Source organism: Odocoileus virginianus, unplaced genomic scaffold (genome assembly GCF_023699985.2).
Source record: "Odocoileus virginianus isolate 20LAN1187 ecotype Illinois unplaced genomic scaffold, Ovbor_1.2 Unplaced_Scaffold_9, whole genome shotgun sequence".
In the NCBI taxonomy this organism is placed as follows: Eukaryota; Metazoa; Chordata; class Mammalia; order Artiodactyla; family Cervidae; genus Odocoileus; species Odocoileus virginianus.
Window position 1 is genome coordinate 1160483 of NW_027224271.1, and position 17356 is coordinate 1177838.

Genomic DNA, 17356 nt, shown 5'->3' on the forward strand with positions numbered 1-17356 from the left:
AGAGAGTGGAAAGAATCTGCCTGCAATGCAGGAGACCTGGATTCAGTCCCTGGGTCAGGAAGATCCCCTGAAGAAGGGAATGGCAACCCACTCCAGCATTCCATGGACAGAGGAGCCTGGTGGGCTACAGTCCATGGAGTCAACAAAGAGTCAGACACAACTGAGCAACTAACACTTTCACTTTCATTTTCTTTGATGCTGGGAAAGATTGAAGGCAAAAGGAGAAAGGGGTGGCAGAGGATGAGATGGTTAGATAGCATCACCGACTCAATGGACATGAATTTGAGCAAACTCCAGGAGATAGTGAAGGACAGAGGAGCCTGGCATGCTGCAGTCCATGGGGTTGCAAAGAGTCAGACATGACTTAGCGACTGAACAACAGCAGAAGGTCTGAAACACGTTTTGAGAAACAATGCGTTTCTCACATTGCTTTAAAAACTCCAAAGAAATTCAGGAAAAGAAACATTTAGTGGATTGAACTTTAAAATGCCTATATTCTCAGCTTGCTTAAATTCCTTTTTGCTGTTTTGTTTCCCTAAGAAAAGTTATGTTTACCATGCTGTTTGTCCAGGATATCCATTGATCGCAAATAACCTAGAAAATGTTTGAAAACGTGGCCAGACTACTCTCTGCTGAATGTGTTACCAGAGGCTCTAAAAACAAAACGGGGCTGCCCGGACATTTAAGACTCTGTACCATCCTAGCTTTGTTTACTAGGGTGCTCTTCTATGACAGCTAATTCATAATTTGAATGTTAATGAATTTTGGCATAAATTTCTGAACTTGGATAATAGATGTCAGGTTTTCTTATTTCTACATTCTCATGAAAATGCATTCTTGCTTCTTCTGCTCAAAGTGTAATGGGAAATATGCCTTGAAGCACTCAGAAATACATCACAACTGAACTCACTTGACAGTTGAATCATAAAATAATAAGCAAGTCGATGTTTCACCAAATGATCTCATTGGTGGAGATTTTTTATTAATACAAAATATATATTTAATACATCTACTTAGTTACCTGGACTTCCCTGGTGGCTCAGATGGTCAAGAATCCGCCTGCAATGCAGGAGACACAGGAGACATGGGTTCAATCCCTGGGTTGGGAAGATTCCCCTGGAGGAGGAAATGGCAACCCACTCTGGTATTTTTGCCTGGAGAATCCCATGGACAGAAGAGTCTGGTGGGCTACAGTCCATAGGGTTGCAAAGAGTTGGACATGACTGAAGCAACTTAGGACACACATGCGCACTTAGCTACCTTGGTTAAGCCCAAAGACTTCTCAAAATACCTCCTCATTTAGACCAATTTCCCTTCTTGCAATGTACACCCTGAAAAGCAAATAAAGCAGGAAAAAAAAAATGATTTTGAAACATTAGCTGCTTTGTAACCTTTGCATCCTCCAGTATTTCATTACCCTCTGATGTGTCTCCCTTGATCCAACACCTACAAATGTAGGCAACCTGAACTAGAAGAGTGTTTACTCCAGGACACAAGAAGCAAAGGAAGTAGTTCTTAGCTTTTGAGTTTAAAAAGCAAGACAATGGCCTAAACAAAAGATTTGATAAGACATCTCTTGACATGTTTGTCCACCTACCCACCTCGTGAGTGTGTTGAAAGGTAAAATTTGTATTAATAGAAAGCTTAGACTAGAAACTGGGAGGCAAATAGGAAAGTTCTCAAAGCCCAGTGAAGAAGGAAGACAGAAGAGGCCATGAAGCCAGAAGAAAGGAGGAATAGAGAGGGGGATGAGGCATGCTTCTGTAACAAAAGCTTAGACTTCTGGAAGACAAGAGGCTTCTGATTCCAAAATCGTTTCTTTCCAGTCTTTCTGCTTTTCCATTAATATCTGTTACATTTATTATTTTTATTACATGTCAAGGAATGTTTTGTGACTAACAAATTATTTTGCAGTAAATATCTTGGGTTTAAATGATAGTTAACATAAACCCGGGTCAGACACAAATAATTAAAGTCTCCTCCTTGTAATCACTTCCATAAGTCACCTTCCCTGTGCCCTGACTTAATAAGGCTCAGTGGAACCCCTGCAGCTGTGTAGAACACAACTTAAAAAAAGAGTCTTCTAAACTGGATTTTTAAAAAAGAGGAGAATGTTTTTTGGGTGCATACCATAACTCAAATTAGGAAAACAAAGTGTTGTTTTGTATAAGTCCCTTGGTGAGCATGTAGTGTTTTATGTAATATATTCTTTAGGTGGATGACTTATGTAAAGAGCTACTCTGAGAGTGGCCAAGGATACTGGGAACAATCTGGTCACAGTCTAAATACCACCTCTCATTGGGATTAACATAGCCACACTACTATATATAAAAAAGATAACCAACAGGGACCCACTATATAGCACAGGGAGCTACATTATTTTGTAATAATCTATAAGGGAAAAAATCTGATAAAGAATATATATAACTGAATTGTGATACACACCTGAAAATAACATGATCTTCTAAATCAACTATTACTTTAATTTAAAAAATAAATTAAAAATAAATAAATAGATACCACCTCTCATCCCTAATTTCTAAACCAACTTATCCTCTTAGCTAAACTCAACCGAACATTTTCCAAGGGTAGAACCAGTGGTAAAGAACTCACCTGCCAATGCAGGAGACGAAAGGGATGCAGGTTCAGCCCTTGAATTGGGAAGATCTCCTGGAGGAAGGCATGGCAACCCACTCCAGTATTCTTGCCTGGAGAATCCCATGGACAGAGGAACCTGGCAGGCTACAGTCTATGGGGTCACACAGAGTCAGACACAACTGAAGTGACTCAGCACGCATACACGCAAACAGTTTCCAAAATGTTTCCTATGCTTTCACAATCGAAAGAAGTAGTTTTCTCCTCTTGTATTTAGAGCAGAGCTTGCATTTAAAATTAAGCTCCGTTATTAACTTAAAATTTGGACACTACTTGGTATCTGAACAACAATTCACCTTAAATTGTCTCTCTTTCAAGTGCTATCAATTAATACTTAACTGTTAGGTTAGTTTTTTTTTTAGGTTAGTATCCTTATAGTCTAATAATTAGGCTCTATTTAGAACTCACTGATTATTTCCATAGGCAAAAACAACAAAAGCAAAAATAAGCCTGACTCATAAGTTACTAGTTTGTTTGATAAAGTTACCTGTAGGAATTGCCTGGTTCTCCTTTGGGCAGAAAGGTTTCAGAAACTTCCCTAGAGGTCAGCCATTTGAACAAGGAAGTAGCTATGGTGTGGCTAACTAGGATTACTTCATGAAGAAAATCCGGTAACTAGTGGTTGCCAGTAGCTGGGGAGTTCAAGGAAAAAGGAAGTTGTTGTTCAATAGGTATAGAGATTCAGTTATGGAGGGTGAAAAAAATTTTAGAGCTCTGCTATCCAACAAAAACCAACACTATTTTGTTGATATTTTTCTTCCTATTCTCTATTTTATTTTTTATGCTGTGATTTTTATTGTTCCCTTTCTGCTAACTTTGGGCTTAATTTGCTCTTCTTTTCTAACTCTTTGAGATGCATATTAGGTTGCTTATTTGAGATCTTGATTTTTTTCTCCATATAGGTTTTTATAGCTATAAACTTTCACCTCAGAACTGCTTTTGCTGAATCCTATTAAGTTCTGGTATGTTATATTTCCATTTTCATTTGTCTCAATATATATTTTTTTAAATTTCTCTTTTGACTTTTCCTTTGACCCACTGTTTAGGAGTGTGTTGTTTAATTCAATGCATATGTGAAGTTTTCAGTTTTCCTCCTGTTATTGATTTCAGTTTCATATCACTGTGGTCAGGAGTGACAGCTGATACAATTTCAATCTTCCTAAATTTGTTGAGGCTTTTGTGGTGTAATATACAACTTGGAAGAAAAGTTATATGTTAACGCTTGCTCCTTGGGAGAAAAGTTATGACCAACCTAGACAGCATATTAAAAAGCAGAGACATTACTTTGCCAACAAAGGTCCATCTAGTCAAAGCTGTGGTTTTTCCAGTAGTCATGTATGGATGTGAGAGTTGGATTATAAAGAAGGCTGAGCACTGAAGAATTGATGCTTTTGAACTGTGGTGTTGGAGAAGACTTTTGAGAGTCCCTTGGACTGCAAGGAAATCAAACCAGTCCATCCTAAAGGAAATCAGTCCTGAATATTCATTGTGGAAGGACTGATGCTGAAGCTGAAGCTCCAATACTTTGGCCACCTGATGCAAAGAATTGACTCATTGGAAAAGACCCTGATGCTGGGAAAGATTGAAGGCAGGAGGAGAAGGGGACGACAGAGGATGAGATGGTTGGATGGCATCACCAACTTGATGGCCATGAGTTTGAGTAAGCTCCGGGAGTTGGTGATGGACAGCAAAGCCTGGCATGCTACAGTCCATGGGGTCACTAAGAGTCGGACACAACTGAGCAACTGAACATATAACTATTATAGAAAGTGTGTTGAGAAAAATATGCATTCTATTATTGTTGGATGGAATATTCTGTATTTGTCTATAAGGTCCATTTGGTTTATAGTGTTGTTCAAATTGCATGTTAATTATTCTTACTACAGTAAAATAAAAACAAGGACACAAGAAAATTCTAGGAAGTGTTGCCTATGTCTCCTACTTTGATTGTAGTAATGGTATTGGTGTCTGCATATACCCAAACTCGTCAAGTTATACACATTAAATATGTGCTGCTCTATATCAATTATAGCTCTATAAAACTGTTAAAAGATAGTTACTATTCCTAATTCATTGAGGACTGTCAGCACAACACAGTATATCATCCATTCTTTGATTCAAAATTGAGAAAATGTCACCTCTGTACTCCACTCCCTATATTAATACAAGCGGGTTCTAATGTCATGATGGCCACATTGTCCTTCTCTGTTCTATTCTCCCTCTGCCTTTTCCAACACTGCCATTTCCTGATATACTTTCTCTCAGAAAAGACCACTTTGATTCATGGTTACGCATAGCTCCTTTACAGCAGTGTGTGCATTCTTATTGTTGCTTTTAGTTAAATCAATATCTCTGCTTTTGTTAATGATCACTAGCAATTTATAACTCAATCTGCAGTCAGAGCCATACTGCTATTCTCAGGAACTCTGCCCTTTTCCCCCTTCTAAACTTTCAAAGCATAATTTAACTATACAAAACAAAGTATATCCCTTTTGAAATAGATAAAAAGAACAGTGGCATCTCAAGTTCATAAATCATGACAAACTCCAAATTAATGGAGGGAGACCTAGAAAGATATAACGTTTGAATAGGAAGTGAAGGACTTGGTGAGTCCAGAGTCAGGCAGCGCAGCCCAGGGTCCAGCAGTCCCGTGGGCATTTTATCTCTAAAGCAGGAAAAGGAGTTCAAGAGCACCTATAAGAAGAGCTCTTGCCCTTCCAGAGAGCTTGAAAGGAAAGGGTGTTAAGTAACTCCTGATGAATGCAGAACAGAGTTGTTCTGTTTGTAGGACCTAAATGCAAGTATTCTTCAGCTGTCTCCCATTTGTTTCTCCAAATTCAAACACCTTTCCAGTCTCTGCCGAACCATTCCTTTGAATCCCACAGTGTCGTAACTGTGCAATAACTAAGGCAAAGTGTTATCTTATGATAATATGTAAAATTTCAGATACCATCCTATCCAATTTCTTCATGTTATTTTAATGCTTTAGAGTTTAAGGAAAATACACTTTCTGATATTAATAAAGATTAACTTAATATAAGCATGGGTTCATCAGTGAGTGCCAATAATTCACAGGTCTTAGAACCTTACATATTCCAAACTATGTGGTTTTCTGGACAGCTGAAGTTTTATTGCTTTAAGTTCAAATATTTGGTTTTAATTATTTACTGTGTAGATAATTCTGAAATAGATTGTACTGGTTCCTGCCTTTGTAAAATGAGAAATCTGAGTGAAAATTAACTATATCTCACTGCTTGAGTGTACTGACAATAATATCTGTTATTATATTTCATTGTAATATAATTTGAGTTCCTTTAGGTTATTGATACATATATAGAGTTATTTGCCCTAGACAGTTTGAGGTTTGTTTTAAAAGTTTTTCTACATTCTATTCTCTAACAACTATCAGGACTTACTTCAGTCAACATCCCAGCCTTTAGAAATTTTCTCACTTCTAATTTCCTATAGAATGGATTTAGAAACAAGATAACCCACATTTATTACCAATGTATTTAAAATAAGATAAAGAGGTACTGAATACAGACAAGAGAAACTGTTATTGGTGAAATTCATCAACTTTATTGGACATCAGAACCTTGCTTTTGACCACTTCTAGAAAGTCCTTTTACTTAATTATGAGCTTCTGACTATACTCTGCATACGTAAAAGTTCTAGTATAGTGAAGTATTGCATTTTCATTAATTTTGGTATATTTCAAAGATTTTTGTTGTTGTTGCTTTTGTCATTCCAAGTAACTCCTCTGATATGTTAAGGAAAAATATCAAGAAATTTGATTTTTGCCTGCACTAACATAATTGCTTATATTTCAAAACAAAGTAGATACATTTTGCATGTATCAGTCATGTCCAACTCTGCAACCCCAAGCACTGAAGTCCACCAGGCTCCTCTATCCATGGGGTTCTCCAGGCAAAAATACTGGTGTCTTACTTCTCCTGCATTGGCAAGCAGGTTCTTTACCACTAGCGGCACCTAGGAAGCCCTTAGATAATTCTTATGGAATATTAATGTTTAGGAAATGACATGCACAGACTTTCTTTCCACCATTAAACTTGATCTAATCAAAATTCATTGCTCTCAATTAAGAAAAGGCATTTTACTTTTTTATCTGCATTTTTCCTTTAGTCATTTTACTCTCAATGGAAACTACTATACAAATCTAGTATTTTTATATTTCCTTTATATTTTTATATCCATAATGTTACCTTAAAATTGGATTAAATATAGAACTTCTTATATCAATATTTTTACATGATTTCTCTCACACTAAAATACCCTGTGCACCTAAGTGATATAAAACAGAATTAACATTTTATGTCCTGTTTTCTTTCTTAAGGACATGAATATAGCTTTTAAATGGAAAGATATTAAAATAAAGATGCAATGTATTTTTCTATATTTAACTGTCAAACAGCTAGAATGATGATAATATTGCTCTTTATTCCATCATATTCTTACAACGGTCGCTACTCTTCCATCTTTGTGTGTGTGTGTGCACACAAGCACACATACATTTCTGTTGGATTGGGGGAGTGAACTTACAGTTGGGATGAGATTTCTGCTAATAAAAAGCTTCTTATTGAGGGTGAAAGAGGAGAGTGAAAAAGCTGGCTTAAAATTCAACATTCAAAAAACTAAGATCATGGCATCCAGTCCCATCACTTCATGGCAAATAGATGGGGAAAAAGTGGAAACAGTGACAGATTTTATTTTCTTGGGCTCCAAAATCACTGTGGACCATGACTGCAGCCATGAAATTAAAAGACACCTTGCTCCTTGGAAGAAAAGCTATGACAAACCTAGAAAGCATATTAATAATCAGAGACTTTGCCAGCAAAAGTCTGTATAGTCAAAACTATGTTGTTGTTGTTGTTGTTTTTTTCCAGTAGTCATGTGCGAATGTGAGAGTTAGAACACAAAGAAGACTGAACACCAAAGCTTTTAAACTGTGGTGTTGGAGAAGACTCTTGAGAATCCCTTGGACAGCATGGAGATAAAACCAGTCAATCCTAAAGGAGATAAAGTCTGAATATTCATTGGACTGATGCTGAAGCTGAAGCTCCAATACTTTGCCCACCTGATGCAAAGAGCCAACTCACTGGAAAATACCCTGATGCTGGGAAAGACTGAAAGCAGAAGGAGAAGGGGCAACAGAGGATGAGATGGTTAGATGGCATCACTGACTCAATGGACATGAGTTTGAGCAAACTCTGGGAGACAGTGAAGGACAGGGAAGCCTGGTGTGCTGCAGTCCATGGGGTCACAAAGAGTTGGACATGACTTAGCAACTGAACAACAACAACAACAAGAGGTAGAGTGTTGTGTGAGAAATGGCAGGTTTTGGAGACATACAAATTTGGATTCATACATCCACTATCCAGTGTATTAGCTGTGTGACCTTGGACATGTTAAGTGACCTCTGTAAGCCTCACTTGTGGATCACCTGTGAAATGAGGATAATAATACAAACTTTGAAGGATTTGGGGGAAGATTAGAATGGAAAACTCACTCAGAAAGCACTAGATAAACAGTCATTATTATGGTCCTCAACATCATTGTAGATAACTGGGAAACCATATGAACCCCAACTCAAACCTCAGCTTTTCTGCTTACCAGCTGTGTGATCTGGGTCATGTTAAACTGAGCCTCAGTTCCACATCCTAAAGAAGATGAGACTTACCTGTTAGTGTTGTTATAAAGATCAAATGAGGTAATATACATAAAGTTCCCATTACAGTGCCTGGCTCCGGTTCAACTCTCTCAGGAACTGTTTCTTTTCTACTCTGAAGATCAGATGAAGAAGGGCTGAAGAATTTGTATCTAATCGCAGCTTTATCACCATTGCATGTCTTGCAGTGAATATTCATGGAACCTCTTTTTCCTGTCTCAATAGGAAAATGAAGAAGTATGAAGTTTTAGGATGAGGATGGAAAAATATCATGGGTAGAGACACTAAGGAATTTATTTATTTACTCCAACACCCAGGAACATTTGATGACATCTGCATGCGAAGTACTTTGCATGTTTTTTAAGCTGTAATGTTTAATTCAAAAATTGTCTTCAAATCGTGATGGGTTGTAAGAACATGTACAGATCATGTTTCTGTTGTCATATCCTCAACCCTAGGCAACTTTTTTGTTTGATACACAGAAGAATTTGATCACAAACCGGAAGAAAGAACAGAGCCCAGCATGGGTTTAAATTTTTAAGTTCAAATAGTCCTGTCTTTCAGAGAAGAAGTGTTATATCTCATGAAGTTTAATTTTATGGTATTAAGCTATGATGCATAAATAAGGCATCCATTAAATAATTACAAATTCAATGAGTACAAAAAGACATAGCATGAAAACTCTCCCCTCTCATCCCTTCTCACTCCCCCCTAAAAATGATATTGCATTTTTCTGTATAGCCTTGGATTCTGATGCTCACTGAGTTGTGTCCAACACTTTGTGACCCCAGGGACTATAGCCCACTAGGCTCCCCATCCATGGGATTTCCCAGGCAAGAATACTGGAGTGGGGTGCCATTCCTTCTCCAGGGGATCTTTCCAACCCAGGGATAGAACCTGTGTCTCTTTCGCCTGCTGCGCCTCCTGCTTTGCAGGCAGATTTGTTACCACTGTGCCACCTGGGAAGCTCCATTAGCCTTGGAGGGAACTTAAGAACTTGATCTACACTCCTCCAGTTTCTCTCTCTCCTCTATTACTTCCCGAAATGCATATGTGACAGTCAGAAATTCTTGTGCATCGTGCTCAAGGTGAAGGAGCTAGGGAGCTAGTAGATGCTATTCCTTTCAGTTCAGTTTCTCAGTTGTGTCCAACTCTTTGGGACCCTATGGACTGCAGCATGCCAAGCCTCCCTGTCCATCACCAACGCTTGGAGCTTGCTCACACTCATGTAGATGTAGATGCTATTATATCAATGTTTTTTTTAACCATCATTACATTTATATCAAATGATAAAAACCAAGAACATTTTTAGTGCTGCAGTCCTTGAATGCATCAGAAATTTCCCCAGTGAGAGGCCTCAGAAAATTAAAATGAACTCTGTAGCTGTGTTCTATGGCATTCCAGGACACTTCAAAATAAGTCACAGTAGCAAACATGCCCCAGAAAAATGGCAGTCTCCCAGGAAACACATTCATCTTGACCTCTCAAACACTCTTGTGTTCATTAGTTTAAAGACAGTTCCATCTTCTCTCCATTAATTCATTTAAAGATACCTGGTTAACTGCTGTTTGCCCTCCAAAACTTAGTATTATTCATACTTTTTCAAAATTTTTTTTCCATTTATTTTTATTGGTTGGAGGATAATTACTTTACATCATTACAGTAGTTTTTGTCATACATTGAAATGAATTAGCCATGGATTTACATGTATTTCCCATCCCGGTTATACATCATCCAAGAAATTTTTGTAGGAAATCAATTTTTCCTTGCAACCACTTTTCTGATCTGACTATTTCATTACTGTCAACTGTGTAGCATAATTAAGATCTGGATGGCTTAAGGAGTTGAAGCTGACAAGCTTTCAAGCCATATAAAACTAAAAGTTCAGGTTTAGGCTCCTTCACTTGTCTTCTGAACCCCACTAAGTCTCAGTTTTCTATGCCTAAAATCACAATAATAATACTTAAGTGCAGAGCTGTGGTGAGGGGTTAAAAGAACTGTATCACACTAGAGGGCACTTACAAAATCAATACATAAGACATTCAAATGAGAGTTGGTATTATTATTATAGGTGTTGTAATTATTATTATGAGATGAAACAAATGAGCCTTGCTTTGAGCACATCTTAGGAAGTCAAATTGAGGACATGCTGTATTTATGACAATGCATCATCGTTTTTCTAAATCCCTTGGAACAAACTGACTGGTGAGAGTCAGCCACAAATTGAATATAGACTGGAGTTTCCACGTGGACAGGGTAGGAGGAGGATAGTCAATAATATGGATGATCTCCTTACACTGAGCAGGGTTTTAACAAAGGGAATATTGAATGAGGTAGAAGGAACACTAGACTTTAAGAGAAATATTTTCCCCCATGACTGGCCATATCACCTTACATGTAATTTTAGCAAATCACGCCTCCAATTAGATTCTCTAAACAATTATGATCATCTCCAAGAATCCCTCTATTCCTGCCATTATGTGAGTATCTGACGGTGGAACTTTCAAGAAATTGCTGAGATGGAACTTCTAAAGAAGACTGCTCAAGGAAAAGAAGAAAACCTGTTTGCTATCTCAGTGCAACTGGTCAGCACTTACTGTGAAAGTGAGTAGAAACCATGATGATCAGGGAGATCCTATTCAACAAACTCAACCTATTGTCTTCATGCTACATTTCCCCTGAGTAGTCTGGAGATTCTTAGGATGATGTATACGAAAAGAACATAAGTTTTATAACATATGTAAGCTTCAAATTGTGTATCTTCATTTGCTTAACACAATGTCTCTAGCAGATTGAAAATCCAAGGCCAGTGTTTTGGTTTGACATGACGTTTGAACTCATTGTTTATGAAGCCCATCTTAGGACACTCTAGTTATGCCTTGCCTCAACTGAAGGACTCAATCAAAGTGATTTCATTTTCCTGCTGACCTTTTCTCGTTTTGAAAAAGCAACATCTGGCTTGTGACCAAAATAACAGTGTGTTAATTAGTCAGTGAAGTGGCTTTTCCACAAATTGCATGTTAAAAAAAGTACTCCGTATTACTGGGCCATAAAAAAGAATGAAATATTGCAACATGGATGGACTTAGACAGGTTATCTTATTAAGTGAAGTAAGTCAGACAAAGAGAGACAAATATCATATGATATCACTTACATGTAGAATTTCAAAAAATAATACAAACAGACTTATATACAAAATAAAAACAGGCACTCAGACATGGAAAACAAACTTAGGTTACTAGAGAGAAAAAGGAATGAGGGATAAATTAGGAGTTTGGGACTAATATATACACACTACTATATATAAAATAGATAACTAACAAAGACCTACTGTATGGCACAGATAACTAGATTCAATATCTTATAATAACTTGTAATGGAAAAGAGTCTAAATTTTGTATATGTATGAATATATGTATAACTGAAGCACTTTGCCATCCACCTGACACTAACACTATTAATATTGTATATAAACTATTGCTGTTGCTGCTGCTCATTCTCTGAGTCAGACAACTTTAATAAACAGTATTTTCCATTGTTTCATTCATGAGGAAAATTTTGAATTGAGAACTGGGTAATATAACAGGTTGTGAAATGAAGTGAAAGTGTTAGTCGCTCAGTTGTGTCCAACTCTTTGCAATCCCATGGACTGTAGCCCGCCAGGCTCCTCTGTCCATGGAATTCTCCAAGCAAGAATACTGGAGTGGGTTGCCATTCCCTTCTCCAGGGGATCTTCCCAACCCAGGGATCAAACCCTCATCTCTTGCATTGGCAGGTGGATTCTTTACCATCTGAGCCATCAGGAAAGCCCATATTAGGTTGCATTTGCCTTCAAATATAAGAACTTTAATTAAACTGTAACTTTTATATTGACTATAGAGGTTATCTTTGCTAATTGAATATTGTGTGATGTTTTTGCTTTCTGAAAATGGAGTGGTTTAATCATATATGCTCTGATGTGCTGGAGCCAGCTCTTACTATTTCATGAGACCTAACTGTTAGTATTTTTTCCAAATGTACATCCAATGTCGTACTGGTAGCTTGAAACTTGTTGTGTTGGAAATCTCTGTTGCTGTTGTTCAGTTGCTCAGTCATGTCTGATTCTTTTGTGACCCCATGAACTATAGCACACCAGGCTTCCCTGTCCTTCACTCTCCCAGAGTTTGCTCAAACTCATGTCCATTGAGTCAATGATGCCATCCAACCATCTCATCCTCTGTCACCCTCTTCTCCTCCTGCCCTCAATCTTTCCCAGCATCAGGGTCTTTTCCAATGAATCAGCTGTTCGCGTTAGGTCACCAAATTATTGTAGCTTTAGCTTCAGTTAAGCATCAGCTCTTCCAATGAATATTCAGGACTGATTTCCTTTAGGATGGACTGGTTGGATCTCCTTGCAGTCCAAGGGACTCTCAAGAGTCTTCTCCAACACCACAGTTCAAAAGCATCAATTCTTTGGTGCTCAGCCTTCTTTATGGTCCAACTCTCACATCCATACATGACTACTGGAAAAACCATAGCTTTGACTATATGGACCTTTGTTGGCAAAGTGATGTCTCTGCTTTTTAATATGCTGTCTAGGTTTGTCATAGCTTTTCTTCCAAGGAGCAAGCGTCTTTTAATTTCATGGTTGCAGTCACTGTCTGCAGTGATTTTGAAGCCCAAGAAAATAAAATCTGCCACTGTTTCCACTTTTTCCCCATCTATTTGCCATGAAGTGATGGGACCGGATGCCATGATCTTTGTTTTTTGAATGTTGAGTTTTAAGCCAGCTTTTTCACTTTCCTCTTTCACCTTCATCAAGAGGCTCTTTAGTTCCTCTTGTTTTCTGCCATTAAGATGGGAATCTTTATTCCATGGAAATTGGCAAATGCTACAAATCAGGACTTTCACACCCAACCTCAGGCCAATTGTTATATATTGACCACCACCTCATTCATCAGCACCTTTACAAATGTTTGGTAAAATGGCATATTGACATCTACTAGATACTAGATATTTACCAATTTTATTTGAACCTTGAAATATATCTCCTAGGGATGTCTAATGCCCAGACCCAAGAGGTAGATGTCTGTGTACAGAAGGAAGTTAATCTTCTGTCTTCTGCACCAAGCAAGCTGCTATTTTCATCTTCAACTTAATACACTCTGATATCAATACTGTGAAAATATTAGGCTGATGTAGATGTGATCTGCGTGGTAAAATTCTTTATTTGGTATTTCCCAGAGCATAGCATATCACAATAATAAGTAATGTGCATGCTACCATGTTATTTCTGTTCAAATTTCATAACTGTATCTAGCCAGGCTGCAGCAAAAGAACTTCTCAAATAATAGTAACAGTTTAGAGAAAGATTAAGGAAGTACAGGAGTCTCTGAGCAGGAGGAAAGGAACAGAAAGAACAGAGAAGAAATGCTTGGCCTCAGTCAATATTTTCTAAATTGCTAATTAGTTGTCTGAGATTGAGAGGTGGGTGGGAGCTCAGGCAGGAGATGAAGAAATATCAAACAAGAACACTTTAGCCTTTAGAAAAATCTGAACTCTTGAGTCATGGAAATATTAAAGGAATTTACCAGTCAAAGCTAGTGATGATTTAAATGTTTTAAGCATGGGATAATTTCTAAAAGTTCTAGTCAATTATTATTTGGCGTAGATGATTAAGGCCCATGAAGTGATTTTCAAAATAACAAAGATTAAAAGGTTGCTCAAATCTGAGGATAAAAACTCAGGAAGGAAAGAAAAAAAAAAAAACAAAGAAAGTCTGCACAGGGTACAAAAGTTCTTAAGTCTTGTGAATGGTTAGAATTGTATCTGAAGTGATTTTCTCCCAGAAAATCAAAACCAAAAATCACTGCTTGCTTTTGTGTTTTGGCAGTTTGTTGGCGTTGACTGTTAGCGAGGTAAGTCTGCCATAATTCTACATGATGCTTGTACTCCTCAGCTTTACTTAAGCCCACAGAAAATTAATTTAAGGTAAAAAAAGCATTATACTAAAAGTTAGGTAAAGTGAAGAAATTCAGTCAATAAGTTCTATGGTCAGACTGAATAAAATAGTCACATTTTAAAAATTTAGCTTCACAAAACCTGAAATAATGTTCATTTCTGAATTTGTGTGTGCAAAGTTACTGACTTATGTTTACCATATAGGGACAAGTACTATCATTTCTTAAGCTGTACACCAAGTACCATGTACTTAACACAAATTCATTATATCATGTAATCCTCATGGTAAATGCAGCACAGAAGACATTTTTTTTTATTTTACAAGTAGGGAAATTGAGGAGCAGAGAGATTAAGTAATTTATTCAGTATCACATAGCTGGCAAAGATATATGAACTTAGTTTTGTCTAACTGCTAACTATAGCTCTTTCAAATTTCTCAACTACTGAGCTCTTCTAAATGTATCCTATTTTTCATGAAGGCATTCATATAAACAGAATAAATCACAAATTAACATAGTTTTTTTTAGAGCTCAAAAATCTGCAGTTAAATCAAAATATGACTTGTTTCCTGGAGAACTGAGTCACAGTTTTATGTAAGACTAAAATGGCATTGATTACTACTCATGAACCTGTATGAAGTGAATATTAGATCTCTTTTTATGCATCCAGCCCCCTTCCTTTCAGAGGCAAATCCTCCAATATATGCAATGCTTATGTTATGCTGTGTTTTTCTTGCTCCCTAATTTGGGAACCAAAGTAGGGCACTGTTGCTCTTTTGATTTTCTGGCAGTGGCTTTAGGGACATGGTAAGGGAGAGCCAAGAGGACACTTCTGCCTGAGACTTTGAATCTGGACTAAACAAGACAAAGAAGACAGCTCAATTCAGATCCTTTCAAGATGGAGTAGCAATAACGAGCAAGGGTAGAGAAAGTTACCTAAGAGTGAGGGGAAGACAATGGATGTGCTTTCTGCTTATTGTTTCTTTCATAAATGCCTCGTGGCTTCCATTTTCCAAATTTAGTCCTCCATAATAATTTTTCTGAATTTTATGAACCCCTAATATGTGTACCCCTAATACACATCCAATAGTCATGTATGGATGTGAGAGTTGGACTATAAAGAAAGCTGAGTGCCAAAGAATTGATGCTTTTGAACTGTGGTGTTGGAGAAGACTCTTGAGAGTCCCTTGGACTGCAAGGAGATCCAACCAGTCCATCCTAAAGGAAGTCAGTCCTGAATATTCATTGGAAGGACTGATGCTGAAGCTGAAACTCCAATACTTTGGCCACCTGATGCGAAGAGCTGACATTTGAAAAGACCCTGATGCTGGGAAAGATTGAAGGCAGGAGGAGAAGGGGATGACAGAGGATGAGATGGTTGGATGGCATCACCAACTCAATGGACATGAGTTTGAGTAAACTCCAGGAGTTGGTGATGGACAGGGAGGCCTGGCATGCTGCAGTCCATGGGGTCGCAAAGAGTCAGACATGACTGAGTAAACTGAACTGAACTGAACTAATATCTTTCCAAAGGCTTCCTTTTCTTATTTAGCAAGAGTTGGCTTCTGTTGCTTGCAATCAAGGAAACTGTCAGATATATTATCCTTGAAGTACAACAGCAAAAACAAAAAATTCAGTGTTACTTCTCCTGGTTTCTAATTTGGTTTACATACAAACAGCATGTTACTAGTATAGTTTAAAAGTCCATAAATGAGGCTTCTAATTTTGCAAAGTATAAATGACTCTTTCAGAGACTGTAACCCAAATACCATCAGTGCTGACAAAGAAAAAAAAAACACTAATTAATTAATTTTCAACTCATGCAAATGAGTTGAAAAACAAAAACCTTTGTGGGGAAGATACTTTGAAACTCAGTCTACCATATAAGCCAGCAACCCACACATGGGCAGATATCACATGGAACTGAAATCAAGATTTCATGAGACATTTGCATCCCCATGTTCACTGCAGCATTGTTCACAATAACCAAGATATGAAAGCAACCTAAATGTCCACTGACAGATGAATGGATAAAGAAAATGTGAGATATATGTTTATATAAGAGGAAATCCTGCCATTTATGACAACATGGAAGAACCTAGAAGACATGGGTATTATGTTAATTGAAATAAGTCAGACAGAGAGATATAATACTATAGTATCATTTCTATATGGAATCTTAAAAAAAAAAAAGCCTGTTTCATTGACTAGAGCAGGGGTCCCCAACCCCCAGGCCATAAACAGGTACAGGTCTGTTGCCCAATAGGAACCGGGCTGCACAATATCAACTGAGCAAGGGCTAGTAAGCAAAGTTTCATCTGTGTTTACAGTTGCTCCCCATCGCTCTCCCATCACCCCCAGATGAGACCGTCGATTTGCAGAATAACAAGCTCAGGGCTCCCACTGATCCTGCATTATGGTGAGTTGCATAATTCAGTTCAGTTCAGTCGCTCAGTTGTGTCCGACTCTTTGCGACCCCATGAACTGCAGCACACCAGGCCTCCCTGTCCATCACCAACTCCTGGAGTCCACCCAAACCCATGTCCATTGAGTCGGTGATGCCATCCAACCATCTCATCCTCTGTTGTCCCCTTCTCCTCCTGCCCTCAATCTTTCCCGGCATTAGGGTCTTTTCAAATAAGTCAGCTCTTTGCATCAGGTGTCCAAAGTATTGGAGTTTCAGCTTCAACATCAGTCCTACCAATGAACACCCAGGACTGATCTCCTTTAGGATGGACTGATTGGATCTCCTTGCAGTCCAAGGGACTCTCAAGAGTCTTCTCCAACACCACAGTTCAAAAGCACCAATTCTTTGGTGCTCAGCTTTTTTTATAGTCCAACTCTCACATCCATACATGACGACTGGAAAAACCATAGCCTAGACTAGTTGTATAATTACTTCATTATATATACCAATGTAACAATAATAGCAAGGAAGAGCACAATAAATGTAACGCACTTGAATCATCCCCAAACCATCCCCCCCCCAAGTCCGTGGAAAAATTGTCTTCCATGAAACCAGTCCCTGGTGCCAAAAAAGATTGGGGAATGATGGACTACAAAATAGAGCGGTGGA